The 17,775-nt window shown below is 36.8% G+C and overlaps 1 protein-coding gene across 1 annotated transcript in view; it reads left to right on the forward strand.

Annotated features, from left to right (window-relative positions):
* Positions 1-9,702: 9,702 nt before the first annotated feature.
* Positions 9,703-17,775, forward strand: part of Oct-TyrR (Octopamine-Tyramine receptor) — a 43,807-nt gene continuing 35,734 nt past the window's right edge. The window contains exon 1 of the mRNA XM_064689268.1: positions 9,703-10,267. The gene's annotated coding sequence lies outside the window, so the exon portion shown is untranslated. The remainder of the gene's footprint in view (positions 10,268-17,775) is intronic.

Genomic DNA, 17,775 nt, shown 5'->3' on the forward strand with positions numbered 1-17,775 from the left:
TAATATTAAAAATAATGAGGCATTTTAATAAATATTTTTATTATTATTATCAATATTATTATTGTTACTAATATAATTATAATTAATACCATCATCATTATGGTCAAAACCGAGTGTCAACCTAAGTATTTAATTCATAAAAGTAGAAAAATGAAAATCTAAAAACGGCACTAATGACCCACTGTATGAAAAGCACCCACACATAAATTTTTGATGCAACAAATATATTACAGCAAGAACAACACTACAATAAACAATATACATTAGAAATGCCAACAAAACAGACACAGAAAATTCCACTCACTTGCAAAGACACTTATTGAATAGCCAAACAGTTTCAATCTTCAATCGTCAAGAAGCGCAGACCAAAGCATTATATGTTAATAATAATAAATTTAATTTATATTTAATATTAATGGCTTTTTGTCTCTTGGTTTTAGTTGTGATGTGCAGATTCAATATATCGGAATAATATAAATTAAAACAAAATCGTTTTTTATTTATTTTTTTAATAAACTAAGTCCCGGACCTCGAGCCAGCTTAATAAAGATTTAAAAAATAGAAATGTCGCCAAAATCAGCATTAAATTATAATTATAAATATGATAGCAGTAAAGAATTTTATTATAATTAGGAACGGTGATCTTTTAATATTAATACTAATATTAAGCTGGCCAATGTTATTTCGTTGTTATGTACATCGTTTTGTTATTATTATTATTATTGATATTATTATTTTAATCATTACCATAATTTATTTTATAATTTTTATATTGTTTATCATTATCATATTGTTATTATTATTATTATTATTGTTATTAATATTATTAATATTATTATTATTATTAATATTATTATTATTAAATTATTAATCTTATTATTATTATTATTATCATTATTTTTATTATTATTATTATTATTATTATTCCTCTTAGTCGATGAGTGTATTTGTATTTGTCACAAATATATTCAATGAATTAACAAGAATTCGGAATTGTCCTTTATTTAAAGACAATAAACAAAAAATCTAAACCTCAACTGAAATTTACCTAACAAACAGATGAAAAAATCCATGTTTACTCTGCATTTTACTTTAAGCAATTTTCTATTTCTGCCACAAGAAAACGTATTTTATGTGAACAAGTGTTTATTTTCAAAAAAGGTTTCCCGAGAGTTAGCCAGGAAATGCCAACATTTAAAACGCATCAATTGTTCATTTCACAATTCCTTAAGCTTTTCGCCAGTGGGTCAACTTTTCCCTTTTCAGCCATTTCTGCTGCACACCAAACTGGGCGAGAAGGCAGAGCCAAAGACATGGCCATTCCCTAAAGTTGCCTCTCAAAGAATATGACGCTGCAGGCGTCTAGGGAACCAAACAGGCAAGCGTTCGGACAGAGCGCGTTAAGGAAAAGCTGCACAGTCGCCAGAAGATAACACGGAAAGAAGGCGGCAAACAGGAAGAGAGAAACGTGCAGCAGTTGCAAAAGCGGCAAAAGCTGCCAGTTGCATATAGGAGATTTTTCCCGCTGTTGTTGTTGTTGCTGTTGTTGACTGCAATTCAAATTCAATCATTACAAATACCCTAAGCTTCCATTCAAGCACATTGGAAACCCGACGATGCCGCTGCCGATGAGGAAGAGGACGATGCTGATGATGATGCTGATGACTTTGCTGCGTTGCCATTTTCTTTGTGCACATGTTGTGCGGGCAGCTAATAGTCCGGTCACGCCCTACTCGTTCTGGTTCTCGGCACAGGCATCAAAATGCAATGCCCCTGCCAACCTAATGCTTGCACGCTCTTGTCTATGGCAATTTGGTTTTAATCATTGTAGGCTGGCATTGTAACACCTAAGTGCAACGTGGCCCAGTCCTCTGCGCATTGTCCTGGCCTGGTCTTGGCCGCCTTACTGATTGCCAGTGATAATTAAATTTCCTTTGAGCCTGCGGCAGTCTACAAAATGCAATATGCCAAAATAAAAACCTCTGCCTCCCTCTACACACACACCCACACACACACACACACACACACACACACACCTCGTTGCGTAGTAATTGCAAACAGTCTGCAGCTGGCGCTTCTGTGTGCTGCGCTCTAATCTCAACGCACAAAGCATGTTTTAAGCTTTTTGTTTCTCAAATTGAAGATTCTTGGCATCTCTTTTAAACGAGAACTAACAAAATGAATATATTTAGTTGCCTTCGGCAAATTTGCAAACATGTTTAAAGAAGAAGCATTTCAAATCCCATAAAGAATACAAATTTGTAGAGGGAAATAATAGGTTGAGCCTGGAAATATACTCAAGTACTGTGCTTTAAGAAATTTATGATATTTAATTTATCGACTAAGCATAAAAATGCCTTTAAGTATTTCACAACAAAGCGATCGATATCGAAATTAAACCTTTGTATGCTTAGGCCGAACTTGACAGTAGGCGGTTAAGGAAAGTTTTGCAAGGGCATAAGGGTTTGGGCCAAAAATAAAACCGATGCGCAAAATGCTCGAACTGAGAGGATTTGACAGCTTAGATGAGATGGCGACCTTTTCTTTTATTAACTGTCGCCAGCAACCATATAAAAATGAAATCCGTTGGAAAAGTAGACAACAATAAACTGGCAACACGTGCCACACGCAGCAAATCTCGTCTAATTCAGTGGCGTGCACATTGCTTTGTTATTATTTTTTTCACCAGGTCTACGGGTAGTCGGAACGTCGGAACGTCGAAACGTGCCTGTCAGACTGGAGCACCAACAATACGCCGGCTCAACACGTTGCCTACAGCCACGCCCCAATAGAGGGCGGCCAGAGCTGAGCATTGATTGTTGGCCTTACTAATTGGCTTGGTTCTGTGTTTTTTTTCTCTGTTTTGTTTTGGTTCCTTTTGTTTTGGAGCAGTACGCGAAATGCTTGAAATCACATTACTTGGCATTTAACAAATGCGTTGACATTTCGAGCATTTCCACTGGGAGACGTGGCGTATGCGTAATATTTGTAATTACAGCTGGTAATTGAGGCTTAAACATCGGCCAAAAGCATTTACATGAACTGGAATTGACATAAATAGTAATTGCTAAATGCGGCAGGAAGTGCAGACAATAAAGATAAAGAAAGGCTATGAAATATGTTGGTAAACTAATAGCAATATAATAATAAGTTATGTTCCTGTGATATCTGCGCCATTTCAGGTAAAATAAATGCAAGTGTAAAATAAACAAGCACATATAAAATACAGTTGGGAATTTGTGGGCTATCTGAAAGCACTTCTGGCCTGGCTTTGAGACTTGAGCCTGCAAAGCTAAACTGCCGAGTCATTTAAATAAACAGATATGAAAATATTTATGCCACGACACGCACAAGACAAATTGGCCATTGACCAATGGCCCGACCTTAGCCTAAAGCAACTCAGATTTGAGCTCAATGCCATTTGTTTTGGCAGCGCCCAAAAGCAGCTAACAAACACACACACACACACACACACATAAATCACACCGAAGTGTGCGTGTGCTGCCGGAAATGTCTGTGTGAAAAATGTGCATAAAAAAACTTAGACGAGGCAAATTGAGAAACGGAGCCGTTTAAAGTCAACTTTCGAATGAGTTGGCATTTAACTTGGCACTAACTCAGGAGTAGCTTATGATGTGTGACAGCTTGCCAAATTGAAAATGCTGTGAACAATGGCAAAGAAACAATTGTGGCACACAATTGGTACACACAGACAGGCGGACAGGCGGGCAAGACACGACATTAAGATCATAATTGCCAAAAGACAGGGACATAATGTCTGTTCAACACTCACACACACACACACACACACACACACACACAGGCTGCGGTTAGTTTGAAAGGCACAGATTGAATTACGGACAGGAAACACTAGGATAAGAAGAAGTGCCAGCTGTTTCGCTTCCTTGCACTTTATTGTGGTTTATTTGTTTTCATTTGCTTGGCTCGCTGGCGCACATAAAATTTAATTAAATTGTTTTATTGCATGCGAGTAAATGGAATTCCTGGCCGTCCGCCAGTCTCAACTTTCGCTGCACGTCCGAGCGTCAACCGCCACGCAAGCCTTAGCTGTGCCTACCTAAACAAACGTTGACAACGGAATTTGGCCTCCTTTACCTCCAACCGAACCCAACCCAACCCCAGCCAAAGTCGGGGGTCGTATAATGAAAAGAAGGCGCGTCAAATTTTAACGCATTTTTGTGGCTAATCTTTTATTAGCTTGCGTCGTGCAGCATTTTTTTTTTGCTAAACAAAAAAGAAAAGCAAAAAGCCCGCCCGTTGTGTGTTTAACAATAAGATTGCGTTTTCTTTGCGCTCAAGCGGAAGATAATATGCTCTTCCAGTCAAACTGAATAAGGTTTCTGATAATATCAGTTAATGAAGCTGAAAGATTAGTCTAATTATTTCACTCTACATAATTAATTCATAAAACTCTTCCAGACGCTTATATTTTATGCGATAAGTCCTAGCTCATTCATAAAAAAAATGTAGATGAAGATTTAAAAATTAATTAGTCTATTGTTTATCATTTTACTCGCTTAACTAAAGGATATTTACTTTTCTTTCTTAAAGGCTTGTTTAACTAAAAGCCCAAGTTAATAATATGTTGTACACATTTAATTTAAAAGATGTTTTTTTTTGAGCTCATTCCTTTAGCTTTTTTTTTAGTTCATGGGAGACCCACAAAAAATTCGAAGAGCATCCCATTGAATAGCCCTTCTTAGGACATCTGAGTAGTGGAAATAATTGTCCTTTAAGTTTACAGTTCACAGGACTTCGCCGTACACTCACTCACATTCACACACACACATGGCTAATCAAATAGCTGTGCACAAAACCATATTAAAGACACATCACGATTGCCTGGGCGGGTGATTCCTTTTGTCCTGCTTGCCAGATATGTAGAGAGAGATATTCCTTCAAATTGATTGAGTGGGGTATTTAAGAGTCACTCACCATTGAAAAGCAATTTCATACTTGTCTCAGTGTGTGCACAGAAAAAAGCCGCTAGAGGCAATAGCAATGTCTGAAACATTGCGTATACGCCTCCTTAGCCAAAAGCTACCCTGAAAAAAAATAACCAAAAAAAAGGTAAATGCTCTTAAAATGAGTAGGGGCCAAATTGTAAACAAGTTAACATTGGGCTGGGCTTAGCCACAGCTCTTGAGGCTTTAAAAACACACACAAACAAATTTAAACTTAAACAATGAAATTCATTATCATTATTAAAAGGCAAAGTGCACGTAATGTTTCGCAAACGGGGCCTCATTAAAATAAGCTTACCACCACCTCATTTTCCATCTCCCACTCTCTCTCTCTCTCTCTCTGTCTCCCTCCACTCTATCTTGTTAGTTAATTAATTTCTTAAATAATTCATGAACAAACTGAAACTGTAAGCCATTGTGGCAGCAGCCGCCACTAGTTACCGCTAGCAATTGACAGCAGCCCCAAATGACTTCCCATTTGAGTTGGGTTGTTTTTTTTTTGAGTATTAACTTTTTTTCGAGGTAATTTGTGTTCTTTTATGACAGGCAACTAGGAGCTGACCTTTGCGTGCCGTGTGTGCGCCAAGCCACAGTTAATATTCTTAAAGCGTTTAATCGACCGTTTATTAAAGTAAAACTGAAAATTTTGTAAAGCAAAGATTGGCCGAGAACTGACATCTGACCATGACAAATGAGGGCTTGTTATTTATCTAATAGAAATAAAAGAGTGCAGTATAATATTTCTTGTTATATGTATGTATATTGTTTTATAATAAACACATTCCAAATTAACATCTCGCTGCGCTGCAAATTTAAAAAAAGCTTACTTTTACATTGCCCTTCTATGCGATTCTCACGATTTAAGATAAGGCTACAAGTTATCATGCTTTAATTATAAGTATAACATAAACAAGTCTTGTTTACAAGTTGACTTTAACATTGCCTTACTATGCGATTCTCATGAATTAAACTGAAGCTTTCTAGTTCTCATGCTGCCTAAGAAACTTTATTTAAGCTCCTCCTCTCTTATTCTCTAAGCTCTTCTCTCTTTACCTCTCCTTCTTACTCTCACACCCATTTATGTCTCTTCCTTGGTTCTAATTATTAAAGGATACTTCATGAGATGTCAAGAAATGAAATGGGTAAGTGCATGTTAAAATATATAACTTTTACATAAATAAATAAAATGTATACGCAATTTGCACCGGTCACACCAATTATTTTGTTTCCAATTTCCTTAATGTCATGCTGGCAAATATGTAGTATAGTGTAGAAAATGTATTCGCTTTGTATTTCAAATCAAAATTATTTTGTCATGCTTACTTCTTTGCGCATTGCACAAAACAAAACACAAAGAAAAATTCAAACGAAACAGCGAAAGCAATAGACAGATACAGAGAGAGAGAGAGATAGAGGGAGAGAAATAGAGACAGAGACAGAGAGCACACTCATTGGCATATCTACATATTTCTAGTTCAATGCATTGGCAGAAAACACACAGACAAATTGACAAGCCGAGGGGCGAGTAGACCAAACAGATTATGCAGTGAAAAACAGGAGGGACGCAAAAGGACACCGCTGCCAGCGGGAAATATCACTAAACTATGCCAAAGATGTCGATTCATTTGTGCCATACACCACAGTCGCAACAACGACAACAATATTGAGCTTTCACACATAATCACATACACACACACATACATACATACAAACAGAAATACATTCATATACGTTTGTGGTATGTGTTTCAACTATCGATCTTTCTGTGGAAACATTTGTAATTTGCAGCGCTTTACATTTGTTTATTCCTACTGGGAATTTCAAAAATCTCATTCCTAGCAAAAACAACGAACTATTGAGTTAGACAAATGGAAAAATATAGGAAAACTATATGGATTCTTTTTAAATATTTGACATTTCTTATGGGGTTTCCAAAAATTTGCCATGATATTAAGACATGCTCCAAGATGTTGTTATTTATATAAGGAGAATGCAAGTAGGGGAAAACAGAGATAAAATTCTCTCTATATGAGCTATACACATTTTCATAAAAAAAAAAATATATATATATATATATATATATATATAGTACGTATATCAATATTTTGACGCCCATTAAACTTCATTTGGTACTTAATAAATCAAAAGCATAATTTGAATATACACAAAATTGATTATATTTCGCATGAAGAGCAAAAATATGAGAAAATATTTCTTGGAACACGTTCAAGATTTACATTTTATATGTATGTAAATTTATATTTTTTCGACGCCATTGAACTGTTCATAATAAATGGTAGATTGAAAATTGTAACCCAAATGTATTACGCCCTGTCAGTTATTCTTTATTCGTATGCCGTCCTCTGCGGTTCCAGTTTTTGAGCATTTTCCTTTTGTAGTTAGGACAATTCGTAAGCAATTTTTTCTTATTTTGCGGCTTGCAGGCATTTTAATTTTCTGTTTCGTTTTCCCTGTGCAGCTGCTGGACAAATAAGATATATAAGATGTAAATTATTATTGCCTGTAATACGGATATATGCATAGCATGTACGTTTATTTTAATGCCATTTATGTTAACGTTGGCAAAGTGCAAATAAATTTGAGCCTACACGACCAGCAGCTGGTCAGCCAGGACGAAAATAACGACCTACATATGAATCACACTTAGGAGCTGGCAAGTTATGAGTCCGAATGTCAGTTGGGCAAAATTAAAACGTGTGTTTATGAAGAAAAACTGTCGCCAGCCAGTTGAGATGAGGCACCCCACATTCCACACTCCACATTCCACATTCCAATTGCAGTTTCAGTCTTGGATCTCTTCTCCCTGTTGATTGTCTGGCTGCTTATTTTCGTGTCGGGCTGGGTTTTTGCACTTGCTGCAAGTGCACTTTAGTTTATCTTGGCTTGTCTGCTGCCAACATGGACCTGGACAGGCGGACGGAGAGACGGAACCTCGACACATGAAGTCAGTCATTTGGTCTCGTATTGGTCTTAAGGCAGGAATATGTGTGTTGCAGGAAGTATAATTTTGCTGTTGCTTGCAGCTTAGCAGTAAAACTTTAATTGGCGCCAGCCAGGACAACTGCAACAGGAAAAATGTTGACAGCAGAATATAAAAGGATATGGAACAGAAGAACCTTTGTTTAAATTTGTATGGAGGGCTGACACAAAGTTCTCATTATGTTGAAAATTAAGCTACAAAAAGGAAATGAAAAAAATTCTATACAATTGTAGCATTTCGTGGTATTTGGTAAACTTTGTTCATTTTTTTGATTACCCCTGGAGAAGGTATTGTAATTTTGTCATGAAATGTGTAACGCATAGATGAAGACATATAGTATATATACTCTAGATGAGCATCTACAGCCGAGTTGATCCGGCCATGACCGTCTGTCCATCTGCCCGTCAGTCTGTTGCAATGCGAACTAATCTCTCAGTTTTAAGGCTTTCGTCTTGAAACTTTGCATAGGTCCGTCTTTCTGTTGCAGGCAGTAAAAATATCGAAACCGGCAATATTATGTTTTCAAAGATATTTTCATCAAACTCAGCATATACAAGCTTTATCTGAAAAGGGATAATGTATACAAAGGTATTAAGTCCGGCGGGGCGAAGATATGCTGGAATTTCTCATTGGTTTTAATGCAGTATTTAATGTTAAACAAACGAAAACAATTAATTGCCAAATGGGTTGATACGATAAATAATGTGAAATATAAATTGTTAAATGAAATTATTGTCATAGGAATATTAAAAAAAGGGCAATACTTTAACAATTGTGTAATTTATATTAATAAAACTACAGACTGCCATTGGTTTTCTGAAGTATATGTACATTAACAAAATATATTCAGTTCCCATAGGAGATTTGATGACTTTGCATTAGGCCAGGCCCTCTGCTTTTTGACGTGAATATGACTAAGATCACATTACTATATCGTTCATCAGCCATTGGGGTAATTTTATTAATATGCCAGCAAGAAAGTTCCGAATACAACTGTTTCCTACTTGTTCATCATAAAAAACTCATTACATTTGGAATAAATGTGACACAAATCAAAAAACTTTCGTTTCATCGTATGCCGCCTGCTCCCCTACATCACACACACACACACACACACACACACACACAGACACACATGCACATACCTTTGTACTTGCCAGTCTGGCCGTCTTTCCGTCGATTCACTTTTACTTAAATATATCGACCCGTTCGCCTTTCCGTTTTTCCACTTTCATGCAGACCGGGCAAAAGATAATTGTGTTGCAACATCAGGAATACAAAAAAAAAAGGCAACAACTCACTTTCCCACATGCCACTCCAATGAATGCCTAATGTGTTTATGAATTGTCATTTTCATTGCCATAGGCATTGCGGTGCCGCTCTCTGTTTTGATGACAAGCAAAGCAATTTGTTTAGCCGACTCTGACGCCGCTTCTTTATCAAGAATTTGTCACATTACAACAAATATGGCCCAGCAGAGCAAAGAGACCGTTGCATGCCATGGGATTTTAAGCCAAAAGAATCAACAGTTTGGCACTGCCAGAGAGCGCCAAGCGCCAAGAGAAACACAAAGAGAACGAGCGAGCGAGCGAGCACTGCTTAACCGACGCCGAAATCGTGCGTTCGTGTCGCACTGCTTCGGCTCGCCGTCGTCGCGTAGCGCTGAAGTTTAAGGACGGCAGCTGCTGTTTGTTCAGTTCTGCTTTCAACGTCGAGACGTGTGGACGCGTGCTGAACAGTTGCCTCTCTGCCGACTGTGTCTCTCGCTCTGTGTGTGTGTGTGTGTCTGTGACTACTACGTCTACGTACGTGTTGCGATGCCGTTGCCGCAACAAACTTAAAGTTGAGGCAATAGACTAAGCCATTGCGACAGATACCCTAACAAGCAGCTGCCAACTGAGAATTGTCATTCGGCCAAAACAAATTCAAACTGATTTGCTCCCCGAGGCATTTGAATTGCCAGCAAGTGTTTCCAGCCAGACGATCTACCGGAGTATCAAAATTCTAGACTGCACTTTCAATTTGTTTTGATCCAATTACGTGCTTGTGTGTGTGTGTTTTGGCCTTTGACCTATGCAATCAAGTGACAATTTGCCAATGCAAGCCGTAAGTCGTGCCACAATGTTAAACCAAATTGCACGAATTACTCTCGTCTTATAAATAAATTACAAACAATTATGAAGCAACAGCAGCAAACCGTAAAATAATCAACAAATTGTTTGGCCAAATTCCATTTCAAAGCCAAATAACAATTCCAAACACGAATAATTGAAATCTTCAGGTAAGCACTGAGTGAATGCATTCCCAATTGAAATACTGCACATGTTTATCTCAAACAGCTAATTTGCCAAAGAAATTATTTAGAAAATTGATGCATAGACTTTTTTTCTATACTTATCAAATACGCTAGATCGAAACGATTGCTTGATTGATCGAAATTGCAATCACATACATTAAATGAATGTTTAAATTAATTGCCAAAAGATATGTCAGATACAGATACATCTACAGATACAAATATAGATACAGATACAAATACAGATACAGATACGGACACACAAACAGATACAGATACACACACAGATATTTGTTTGATTTCAGCCTAATACGAAGTAAATATAAAAAGCTGCCTTCTACTAACATTTTCTTCAGTATTCTTTAACATATGATTTTTTCTCATAATTTACTCCCAGATAAAAATATTGTCATGTATTTTTCTAACATCTAGTCGTAATTAACAATGACATTGCTAATGCTTAATAATACGCACCCAAAAGACACGATCTCTAGGCCACACACACACACACACACGCACACAGGAGAAGCTGTTGCCGTTCCCAAAGTGCGTCTCTTTATTTTACCTTAACACCTTTAATTAATTAAACCGCACAGCTCCCGGAAGTACGGGTGGCAACACCTTGAACTGTTGCCAAGGTTGCGTAGCCTCTGCCAATTGGGAGCTGCTTCGGGGACAACAGTAACGGCATTTGTGTCGTCTTTAAACCACATTATTTGGTTCACCTTGGGGCAAAAGCAAGACTCGACGTCACACAATCAGTCAGCGGCCCACCAAACTCTGAGTCTCCGAGACTCCCCGATGTGTGTGCTAGCGCAGCAGCCAGCGTGTGCCACATTTATATCAAATTGAAAAAGCGCGGCATACTTCTGCCACAGCCGCTTGATTACATATTTATTTGATATTTGGCTCACTGTTTTACGATGCAACTTAGCCAGCGCGTAAATCTTGAGTCGTCTGTCTTCGGTCTGCCCGTTGTCTGCCCGCAGCAGCATTTACATAAAATCTAATCAAAGGACATGCACATTAACTGGCGGCGCTTCTCATTAAATTTGTAGCATGCCGCATGTGGCAACGGCTGCACTTAACCCACAGTTACTTAGCTCCGCTTAGAGCCCCGTCAACTTTACCTACCCTAAAAGCATCTTTAATAATTCAGCAAATTGCCTGTCGCATCAACTTGGCAACTTTTTAGATTTTTTTATTTGATTATACTTTGCTGCTCCGTTTCTTTTTCTTTTGTTTTCGATAAGCAATAAAATGAATATCTAAATATTTATTGAAGCGCAACGAAGTGTATATACTCGATTATAAGTATTTGGTAAGAATTTTTGGGCTACCTGTGTTAGCATATGATTGAGGTATTTGCGTAAACAATACGTGTGCAAACTTTAACTAAGTTGAATATTGAATTATATTATTATTATTTGGATGCTACTAAAAGAGTATTTCTTTTGCGTAACAATTTATATATATTTCATGATTCACAAGATTACTTCTACCTAACATTGCCAAATTTAAGCTAGTTATATTTGAGGGGAAAAAATATAACATGCCTTGCTGATCTTCAGGCTAAATAAAAGTTTTATTATGCATTTGGTTTAGAGAATAGTAGCAGGATCCTGTAGTTGACACCGTTTGAGACTTCTCTTTCTTGTCCTAGAGAGCCAAGCTCCAGTAATGAGGCACCTAATTTGTCTTCTACCAGGGGAAGCAAGGCGCCTTGCAAGCGGGTTGGAATGGGTGCGAAGGCGCTCAAAGAATCGTTCTTCTACTTTGGAAACTCTTAGGTCCCTCTCGATATGTCAAGTAAGCATATACCAAGGATCATTAGAGATCCTTCTAAGAATCTTGCCCAGATATTTGTGCGTGGGTTCATGTTTTAATGTAGAGCCAAGCAAACGGAACATTGCATATTTGCTACTATTGACGCTGGTGCTCCATTCCAAGGCCCATGTTTCGAAGCTGCCCATGTATTCCTGTAACGCCTCTGTGGGAGTGCCCATTAGAGGACTCCTAATTATCACAGCACTGTCATCTGCATACCTAGCTATAAGGACATCCTCCCTGTCCACTGCTGTAACCGAGCTGGTTGCTGGCATGTCAGCTGTGTAAATTGTGTAGAGAGAGGGACTCCGGCGCAGAAAGAGGCTTGGCTAGCTTATTTTACACTGGCTACCTTTCCTTTTCAAGACATCTGCATTACTTAATATTTGTACATATAAATAAATATGTTAAGATTCCCCCAATTCTCCGTTTTCCTCATCAATTTCAAATCTTAAACAAAAAGTAACGAACATTTTCCTATCACATCTTGTATTTAACAACATGTCAGTTTAGTAGGACAAATGTGCAGCATTTTTATTAAATGATAAAAATATTGATATATATGTATGGATATATATATATATATATATATTTACATCAAATTAATACAGTTAAGCTGACGTCTCTGCTGATGTCAGTGCCCGGGGCAGCGTCTGTGCTGTAATAAATTAAATATTGATATTTTTAATATTTAATCTTTTCAATTAAATTGCCAATGATTTACATGACAGCCGCAGTGCGCTTTTATGGCCAAGAAGTTTCGCTCTCTGGACGAATAACGAATGCCATTTTGGTAAACCGTAAATGATGTTGTTGTTGCATATAAATCAATTAAACTGTTAATTTAAAAATAATTAAATATACAAATTAAGTTGCAAGTGCTGCTCGGCATTATTGTAGAGCAGCGGCAACCGATTGGCCAGACGAGCTGACAGATTTATATTTCGCATCGAACTGTTTGAGTTGTTGTAAATATGTAAATTCAATTCAACTTAAATTACTTAAATTTTGGCTATAATTAAGACACTTGTCGATTGATAACTGAAGCTGTTCTTAAAAATTATGGAAATCTTTAGATTACAAATCAAATTATATTCAACATTAAGTATACGTACATTTTGCCTCGTCAAATAACAAAGTCTTTCAATATGATATTTCTATTTAGCCCTTAACACTGAAATTTTCTTCATTTTTGCCCTGTCACGCCCATTCACGCCCATTGAAACGCTAAGCAGCCATAATTAAATAAAGCTCATTAGGCACAGTTTCCATTTACGCGATGCACATTGCGCATACGCAGGGTTGCAGCAGGCGGCACTCTTGAAATTGTATGCGATTTTGCATTCGCCGGAATTTGATGAAAGAATGCGCGCCGTGCCATGCTGTTGAAATTCCTAATTATATTTTTGGATTGCGCATACGCCCCGTTGCACCCATATACAAATAACAACTGGCATGCAATTTCTTGTAGCACACAAATTGAGCTGCAATCAGCAATCAAGAAAAGCACTTATGGAAATAACCATGTGGAAGGACAGCAATAACAATGCACAGAATATCAATCATAATTATAATTAAGTGAACTGCGCGGCGGTAGAAATATTGAAGAGCCACGCGCGGGTTCGTATTTGTTTTTAAATTTATTTAATCGTTAACATATGCACCAACAAAATGTTAAGCGTTTTCGCGTTTTTTTTGGTTAATGTTTTAATTTAATTGAAGGCCTGCCATTGGCGGCAATCAATCTACCAATCAATCAATCAGCGCGCGTGATGAGTGCCAAATAAAACGAATTATTTACAAGCAGTAAAATAAAGTACAGGCCATGCCAGAACTCGGCCCGAGATCCGCACTGTGTGCTTTGCATAATAATATCAGACCGCCGCACAGCTCAACTTCGAATGGCTTCAGCACGCCGCCCGGTACGTGCCACAGTAACTGAGCCCGACAGGCTGTTGGTATGCATTTCGCAGTCAACCGCATCCCAGTTACAAATTAGCGAGTGTAGCGAACTTGGCGCCACCCGCAACGCCGCCTGTCGATTGCATGTGCAATCCCCGGCCCTGACAACCATAAGCCGTAGCCCTCCCCCCTCACCGCCCCCATTCACCTCGCCGTTTTTTTCCGGCTGTGTGCGCACATTCAAATTCGGCATTTCCATGCCATTCTAAGGGCCACGGCTGCAGTTGATATAGCCAAAAAAAAAACACTGTCCTTAGTTAAACACAAACGTTTTTGGGGTCTCTCACACGCAGCTAACTCTAGGGGGTGGGGGGCTTCGTAAGCTTTTGGCTATTTGCTGAGGCTGAGGCTGCCTCATCAATTTGCAAAGGAGCCAAGTAAGTACCCACACTGTCAACATTGACAAAAGTTTTAATTACAACAAGGCAATCATTTAACATTATGCTCTAAGGCGCCTGTGTGCTCTTGAGGTTCGACCGAGGTTGGCAGCAGCTCAGCAGCTGAGCAAACAGCAAAAGTATTGCATACTTATGAGGGCATGCCATTTTGTGCTTATCAGGCAGCAAACTTCTTGGTTAAATGGAGCGTTCTGCATGTTAATTGAATGGCATAAACAGTCATGTCAGCCCAGCCATAATCCTTTGACTTTCTGTCCACACTCCGTCATTTCCTTTGATTCCTGTATCTCAGTCGTTCGACTCAGGCTGTTCCGGCTTTTGTGCTCTTGTCAGATTATGATAATTTGCATAATATGCTAATTATAAAATATTTTTTTTCTCCACTCATTCATTTATTTACAACTATATGCTTAAGCTAGGTCCCGAATCCTTTTCCCAATTAGTCGTGAACTTTTACGGCATTTTCATTTCTTTGCTGCCTTTTACACAATTTTCATGGCTAAGATTTTAATTTTACCCTTTTTATATGCTCCCCAGACAATGTTTACCAATTAATAATGAGAAACTACAGTCAAAATGGGCTAAAAGAGACTGCAATATTCTTAAATGTATGCGTTCTCTTGGCTCATTGTGCCTTAAACAAATAAGTTAATTAATTTCTAAAATTGAGGAATAAATTTAAAAGGAAAATCGTGGCAATATAAAAAGTACAGTAATTTAGAGTAGAGATTAAACAACTTTGTTGCGTTAAGAGAAGTTTAATTATGTCGAGGTTAACTACAGTACGACCTCGCTCAACGCAACCCTCGTTACACGCAACTCCTCGGTAATTGCAACACCCGATTTCTTAACATTGTAGAAACAGCTGTTCAGAAAAGTATAAATTGTAAAAAAGTACAGACCACAATTGCTCAATTTTTCAAAAAGTAAATAAAGTAAAATTTACTTTAATTTTAATGGCTAGCAAAAGCATCTCTTTTTGGAAATAGGTCTCGTGGCCAACAGAAAATTTTCCCTCGGTTTTTGTAACCACCTCTGTTTTCGCAATTGGCCAAATTTTAATTGGCTGCGTTGAGCGAGGTCGTACTGTATTTTGCAAATGTAACATTAAGTAAAGATTTGAGTCAATAGAATAAAATAATTGAATACATAAAATAACAATATTTGATTAGCCTAATAAAAAAAAATTAAATAAATTAAGTAAAACGTTATGTCTATTTTTTTAAATAAATAAATAATAAAATCTCCCAAATAAAATAAAATAATGAAATAAATGCAATTATAAAAATATTTGATTAATCTAATATTATTAACAAACGTAATGTCAATCTATTTAGAACTCTTATAAAATCTTGCCTGAAAATTCAAAAATATTTATTTCATTTTTTTATAGTTTTTAATAAATTAAAATAAATAATAGTTAATCCCTATTATAATACTATATAAAATAAAAAATAATATTAATAACTGTCACATCCCAATTTAAAGTGATTTAATGCTTTGATATAAAATAATGAATTAATTAAAATAAATACAATATTTTATTTATCTAACAACATTTATTTACGCAATGTCATCTATTAAGAACTCTTTAAAGTCTTGCCTGAAAATTCAAAAATATTTATTTAATTTTTTAATGGTTTTTATCAATTATTTAAAATAAATAATAGTTAATCCTTTACTCTTGAAACTATATAAACTAAAAAATTAAAATAATAACGCTTGCACATCCGACTTTAAAGTAATGTATTGCTTTAATATAAAATAATGATTAATCTAATAACATTTATTAACGTTATGTCATATATTTAGAAATCTTGCCTGAAAGCTCACTAATATTTTTTTTATTTTTAATAAATAATAGTTAATCCTTTACTCTGAAAATTATATAAAGTAAAAAGAATACTAATAAATACCCGAGCTTTACTGCAGGTGCTTAACGCCTTTGCACATCCGACTTTAAAGTAATTTAATGCCTGCTATTCACAGTAGCTGCCGCATACTGTGGCACATAAGAAATGTTGCCCCATCAATCGGCTTTGTTGCCGCGCGGCTGCTGTTGCTGTTGGCAGCTGCTTTTGCATTTTGGCATACAAAATATGACCAAAGCGATGGCCGCCAGTCAAAGGCAGTTCATCAGCCTGTGCCTTGCGGCTTCCTTGAAAGGATATACAAATACATATATGTATATATAAATTTTGTGTATATATATATTGTGTACATTTATTATCGCTTCGTTTTATATTGGTTAACGATTTTTGATTGCAAAAAATAAATGTACAGAGGCCCATTTTAATTGCACAGACTTTTCAAAGAGCTCAAATAACACACACTCGCATATAATTTATGGAATACAATTTGCATATATTATTGAGCACGGGCCGCACTTTGAGAGTCAACATGTGCGCTTTATTTTAATTTGAAGCTCTGCTACATTTTTGCCAACGTTTCTCAATGTTGAGCACCCACTTTGAAGCGGGGCGTGCACTTCAATTTGTCGGCCCGCAGCCACACGCATAAGTAGATATGGACATGGGTCTGGGAGCCAACACATTGCCCTCTAGTTTCAGACACTCAATCCCTCACTATTCACGGTATTTGGCCTGTTTTTGGTGCACGAGGTCGCATACAGCAAAATGTCGCATATGTCGTTTGATAAATGGAATGGCAATGCGGGAGTACACACAGCAATTTTAATTGCTTTTGCAAATGAAATGAGAGTTTTGAAATTGAGAAGCTCGCATAATTTAGAAACCAATGGGAATTTGAAATTCCCAAAAAAATGTTCGAGAAAAACAGGTGCACAAGAAAGAGGACTATTGAATGACAGCAAGCGGAATGAGAAGTAATGAGAAGAAAAGGAAATAAAAAAGGTAACCAAGGTAAAAAAAAAAGATGTTTAAAAAGGAACAAAAAAGAGTTATCTTTGAGTTAAGACTTGTTTGCATGGCAACAATATGATAAAGTTATTTTCAAAATTTGTCCGTTTACTAAGGCTTTTAAACCAAGAGATGAGTTTGTTTAAAGAGGGGGAGAGGGGAGAGAGAGACGAAAGGGCATAGCTCTATCATATTTTTTAGCTGGCCTCGCAATACCCTCTCCAGAAATATAACAAGGTTGAGAGCAAAAAAACGAATTGAACTATTGAATGGAATCACAAAAAGGCAAAATACAAATATATATAAAACAAAATAAATAAATTACTAAGCTTAAAGATAAACATTTCTACCCGCAACGAGCAGACACGTATTGCAAAATTATTGTTGACTATTCGAGAGAAATTTAATCCCAACACTGAACTTCAGG

The sequence above is a fragment of the Drosophila montana genome, unplaced genomic scaffold (genome assembly GCF_035044405.1).
Source record: "Drosophila montana isolate Dmon_TW-CO22-7 unplaced genomic scaffold, ASM3504440v1 contig_3217_1, whole genome shotgun sequence".
Taxonomy (NCBI): domain Eukaryota; kingdom Metazoa; phylum Arthropoda; class Insecta; order Diptera; family Drosophilidae; genus Drosophila; species Drosophila montana.